Consider the following 6458-nt stretch of genomic DNA (forward strand, 5'->3'; position numbering starts at 1 on the left):
CAACTTTTTGTATATTTTTTATTGGAGTTCTATTTGCCAAAGTATATTATGACACCCAGTGCTCAACCCCTCAAGTGCGACCCTCAGTGCCTGCCCATCATCCAGTCACCCCAATCCCCCGCCCACCTCACCTTCCACTAACCCTTGTTCATTTTCCAGAGTTAGGAGTCTCATGTTCTGTCTCCCTCACTGATATTTCCCATTCATTTTCTCTACTTTCCCCTTTATTCCTTTTCACTATTTTTTATTTTCCCCATATGAATGAAACTGTATAATGATTGTCCTTCTCTGATTTACTTACTTCACTTGTCATAAACCCTCCAGTTCCATCCACATATGGTGGGTATTCATCGTTTCTAATGGCTGAGTAATATTCCATTGTATACATAAACCACATCATCTTTATCCATTCATCTTTCGATGGACACTGAGGCTCCTTCCACAGTTCAGCTATTGTGGACATTACTGCTAGAAACATTGGGGTGCAGATGTCCCACTGTTTCACCAAATTCACCTGTCCCACCAACTTACCTATATAACTTTCAAATCATCCTGAAAATCTACAAATTCTACCTGAGATTTAAAGAGAGAAGAGCTGAAATGCTACAGAGAGAAGAGTTTGAGCTTCTAACAGTAGGAAGGCAGAAAAAATAAAAATTAAAAAACAGGGCTGGGTGGCTCAGCAATTTAGTGCTGTCTTCAGCCTAGAGTATGATCCTGGAGACCCGGGATCAAGTCCCACATCAGGCTCCCTGCATAGAGCCTGCTTCTCCTTCTTCCTATGTCTCTGCCTCCCTCTCTCTCTCTGTGTGTGTGTGTGTGTGTGTGTCTCTCATGAATGAATAAATAAAATTTAAAAAAATAAAAATAAAAAAGAATCAAGTGGGGGAGGGCCTCCTGTGAGGAAGTAGGCTAAAGCCAGGTGGAGAAAGCCTCCAGGAAAGCCCAGTCCTGGAGAAGCAGGAGCCTCAAAAATCCACACCGGATTCTTCCCGGACAGAAAGGCACTTAGCAGGGAACTTGGACAGAACTACAGGAGGGGTCATGGAGCACCCAGGTTCCGGGGGTCACTAACAGAGGAAGTGTGCTCCAGGGGACAGCAAGCCACAGACTGTGGGCCAGTCTCTGTAAAGGCCTGGAGCGTGAGCCTGGTGGGGCCTTGGGAGCAGCTGAGGCAGTGGCTCCAGAGGGATGGGGCTGTGCCCTGCTGCCTTTGGGAGCCACTCCCTGGGAGCGCGACTCCAGCAGCACAGATCCCAGATCCCAGGGCACCAGGTGGACAAAGCCCGGGATCCTTCCATCCCCCTGGGACAGGGGGGAGGCGGGGAGGGCACAGGACAGGGAGACTCTTTTGCCACCAGACGCCCCAAACAGTGCAGCTAGTGGCCCTGATGCTGGATCATCCAAGCCAGTGTGGACTGGGAGATTGGGGTACTTACTGTGAGAGCTGACTCCAGGGCTGGAAGGCTTGCTGCCGCCACTGTTGTTGTTCCTCCTAGTGTCATCTTGTACCTGGGACTGAGCAGGGGCCTCACAGGATAAACAGCTCCCACTGAGCCCTGCACCTGGCAGGGGGTGGGGCAGCTCCCCCCACGTTTACACACCTGAGAATCAGCGAAGCAGGCCTCTCCCACAGAAGACCAGCTGGAAAGACAGGGTAAGAGCAAGTTCTTGGCTGAGCAGTGCTGGAAAGCTCCAGGGGGAGTAAAGGGATTTACAGTGTATAGAATCAGAGGACTCCCTTTGTTTTTTTGTTTTTGCTTTTGTTTTTTTTTTTGTTGTTGTTGTTGTTTTTCCTTGTTTTTTTTCTCCTTTTTCCAGTAAAACACGTTTTTAGACACACTGCACTGAGAAAAATGACTAGAAGAAAGGAGTCACCACAAAAGAAAGAATCAGAAACATCCTCTTTCCCACAGAGTTACAGAATTTGGGTAACAATTTGATGTCAAAAACAAATTCAGAGGAACAATTATAAATATACTGATGGCTCTGAGAAAAAGCATAAAAGAATCGAGATTTCATGACTGCATAATTTACATCTAATCAGTTTGAAATTAAAAATCAATTAAATGAGGTCACGAGGGAGGGGCAAGATGGCGGAAGAGCAGGGTCCCCAAATCGCCTGTCCCCACCAAATTACCTAGATAACCTTCAAACAATCCTGAAAATTTACGAATTCGGCCTGAGATGTAAAGAGAGACCAGCTGGAATGCTACAGTGAGAAGAGTCCGCGCTTCTATCAAGGTAGGAAGACGGGGGGAAAAGAAATAAAGGAACAAAAGGCCTCCGAGGGGGAGGGGCCCCGGAGGAGCCGGGCTGAGGCCGGGGCGAGTGTCCCCAGGACAGGAGAGCCCCGTCCCGGAGGAGCAGGAGCTGCACCAACCTTCCCGGGCGGGCGGAAAGGGGCTCGCAGGGAGTTGGAGCAGGACCCAGGAGGGCGGGGATGCCCTCGGGCTCCCTGGGACACTAACAGACACCTGCGCCCTGGGGAGAGTGCTCCGAGCTCCCTAAGGGCTGCAGCGCGCACGGAGGGACCAACCGGAGCAGCTCGGAGGGGCTCGGGAGCGGCTCCAGGGAGGGAGCTGCAGGGCGGGAGCGCGAATCCAACAGCGCAGGCCCCGGAGCACAGGGCGCCGGGACACAGCCCAGGATCCGGCCTCCCCCTGGCAGGCATTCCTGCGGAGGCTAAATCCAGGCTTCCAGAGTTGCCATAGCAACTGCTGCTATTCCTCCTGGGGCCCCACGGGGATAAACAACCCCTGCTGAACCCGGCAGCAGGCAGGGGCAGAACAGCTCCCCCAAGTGCTAACATCTGAAAATCAGCACAGCAGGCCCCTCCCCCAGAAGACCAGCTGGACGGACCAGTTCCAGGGGAAGTCAAGGGATTTAAGTCTACAGATTCAGAAGATACTCCCCGTGTTCCAATACAACTTGTGTTTGGCCACTCTGCACTGAGCAAAATGACTAGAAGGAAAACCTCACCTCAAAAGAAAGAATCAGAAACAGCCCTCTCTCCCACAGAGTTACAAAATCTGGATTACACTTCAATGTCAGAAAGCCAATTCAGAAGCACTATTCTACAGCTACTGGTGGCTCTAGAAAAAAGCATTAAGGACTCACGAGACTTCATGACTGCAGAATTTAGATCCAATCAGGCAGAAATTAAAAATCAATTGAATGAGATGCAATCCAAACTAGAAGTCCTAACGACGAGGGTTAACGAGGTGGAAGAACGAGTGAGTGACATAGAAGACAAGTTAATGGCAAAGAGGGAAACTGAGGAAAAAAGAGACAATCAATTAAGGGACCATGAAGACAGATTAAGGCAAATAAATGACAGTCTAAGGAAGAAAAACCTACGTTTAATTGGGGTTCCCGAGGGCGCCGAAAGGGACAGAGGGCCAGAATATGTATTTGAACAAATCCTAGCTGAAAACTTTCCCAATCTGGGAAGGGAAACAGGCATTCAGATCCAGGAAATAGAGAGATCCCCCCCTAAAATCAATAAAAACCGTTCAACACCTCGACATTTAATAGTGAAGCTTGCAAATTCCAAAGATAAAGAGAAGATCCTTAAAGCAGCAAGAGACAAGAAGTCCCTGACTTTCATGGGGAGGAATATTAGGGTAACAGCAGACCTCTCCACAGAGACCTGGCAGGCCAGAAAGGGCTGGCAGGATATATTCAGGGTCCTAAATGAGAAGAACATGCAACCAAGAATACTTTATCCAGCAAGGCTCTCATTCAAAATGGAAGGAGAGATAAAGAGCTTCCAAGACAGGCAGGAACTGAAAGAATATGTGACCTCCAAACCAGCTCTGCAAGAAATTTTAAGGGGGACTCTTAAAACTCCCCTTTAAGAAGAAGTTCAGTGGAACAATCCACAAAAACAAGGACTAAATAGATATCATGATGACACTAAACTCATATCTGTCAATAGTAACTCTGAACGTGAATGGGCTTAATGACCCCATCAAAAGGCGCAGGGTTTCAGACTGGATAAAAAAGCAGGACCCATCTATTTGCTGTCTACAAGAGACTCATTTTAGACAGAAGGACACCTACAACCTGAAAATAAAAGGTTGGAGAACCATTTACCATTCAAATGGTTCTCAAAATATACCCTAAAAACTATAGAACACTTCTGAAAGAAATTGAGGAAGACACAAAGAGATGGAAAAATATTCCATGCTCATGGATTGGCAGAATTAATATTGTGAAAATGTCAATGTTACCCAGGGCAATTTACACGTATAATGCAATCCCTATCAAAATACCATGGACTTTCTTCAGAGACTTAGAACAAATTATTTTAAGATTTGTGTGGAATCAGAAAAGACCCCAAACAGCCAGGGGAATTTTAAAAAAGAAAACCATATCTGGGGGCATCACAATGCCAGATTTCAGGTTGTACTACAAAGCTGTGTTCATCAAGACAGTGTGGTACTGGCACAAAAACAGACATATAGATCAATGGAACAGAACAGAGAACCCAGAAGTGGACCCTGAACTTTATGGTCAACTAATATACGATAAAGGAGGAAAGACGATCCACTGGAAGAAAGACAGTCTCTTCAATAAATGGTGCTGGGAAAATTGGACATCCACATGCAGAAGAATGAAACTGGACCACTCTCTTGCACCATACACAAAGATAAACTCAAAATAGATGAAAGATCTAAATGTGAGACAAGATTCCATCAAAATCCCAGAGGAGAACTCAGGCAACACCCTTTTTGAACTTGGCCACAGTAACCGGAGAAGGACAAACAGTGTATGTTCTCATTCATTTGGGGAATATGAATAATAGTGAAAGGGAATATAAGGGAAGGGAGAAGAAATGTGTGAGAAATATCAGAAAGGGAGACAGAACATAAAGACTTCTAACTCTGGGAAATGAACTAGGGGTGGTGGAGGGGGAGGAGGGCGGGGGGTGGGGGTGAATGGGTGACGGGCACTGAGGGGTACACTTGACGGGATGAGCACTGGGTGTTATTCTGTATGTTGGTAAATTGAACACCAATAAAAATTAATTTATAAAATAAAATAAAAAAAATAAAAAAAAATCAATTAAATGAGATGCAATCCAAACTGGAGGTCCTAATGATGAGGGTTACTGAGTTAGAAGAACAAGTGAGTGACACAGAAGACAAGTTGATGGCAAGGAAGGAAGCTGAGGAAAAAGGAGAAAAACAATGAAAATACCATCAGGAAAGGTTAAGGGAAATAAATGACAGCCTCAGAGGAAAAATCTATGTATAATAGGGGTTCCAGAGGGAGCCAAGAGGGACAGAGGACCAGAACGCATATTTGAACAAACACACCTGATAACCTCCCTAACTTGGAGAGGAAAACAAGCATTCAGATCCAGGAGATAGAGAGATGCCCCATAAAAATTAAAAAAAAAAAAAAACAACAATCAATACCTCGAAATCTAACAATGAAACTTGGAAATTCCAAAGATAAAGAGAAGATCCTTAAAGAAGCAGGAGACAAGAGATCCCTAAATTATATTGGGAGAAATATTGGATTAACAGCAGACCTCTCCACAGAGACCTGGCAGGCCAGAAAGGGCTGGCCGGATATATTCAGGGTCCTAAATGAGAAGAACCTTCAGCCAACAATACTTTATCCAGCAAAGCTCTCATTCAGAATAGAAGGAGAAATAAGGAGCTTCCAAGATAGGCAGAAACTGAAAGAATATGTGACCACCAAACCAGATCTACAAGGAATATCAGGGGGACTCTGTAAAAGAAAGAGGAAGTCCAAGGAAACAATCCACAAAAGCAGAGACTGAATAGGTATCATGATGACCATAAATTCATATCTTTCAATAGTAACTCTGAACGTGAATGGGCTAAATGATCCCATCAAAAAACACACAGGGTTTCACACCAGATAACAAAGCAAGACCCCTCTATTTGCTGTCTACAAGAGACTCATTTGAGACCTAAGAATGCCTACAGCCTGAAAATGAAAGGTTGGAGAACATTTTACCATTCAAACGGTCCTCAAAAGAAAGCAGAGGTAGCCATCCTTATATTGGATAAATTAAAGTTTATCCCAAAGACTGTAGTATGAGATGAAGAGGGACACTATATCATATTTAAAGGATCTATCCAACAAGAGGACCTAAGAATCGTGAATATTTATGCCCCGAATGTGGGAGCTGCCAAGTATATCAATTAATTAATAACTAAAGTAAGACATACTTAGATAATAATACACTTATACTTGGAGACTTGAACACAACGCTTTCTGCAAATGACAGATATTCTAAGCACAACATCTTCAAAGAAACAAGCACTTTAAATGATACACTGGACCAGATGTATTTAAGTTTTTTTACAGAATTTTATATCCAAACGCAACTGAATACACATTCTTCTCAAGTGCACATGGAACATTCTCCAGAATAGACCACACACTGTGTCACAAATCAGGTCTCACCCAATACC

This window comes from Nyctereutes procyonoides, unplaced genomic scaffold (assembly GCF_905146905.1).
Source record: "Nyctereutes procyonoides isolate TBG_1078 unplaced genomic scaffold, NYPRO_anot_genome, whole genome shotgun sequence".
In the NCBI taxonomy this organism is placed as follows: domain Eukaryota; kingdom Metazoa; phylum Chordata; class Mammalia; order Carnivora; family Canidae; genus Nyctereutes; species Nyctereutes procyonoides.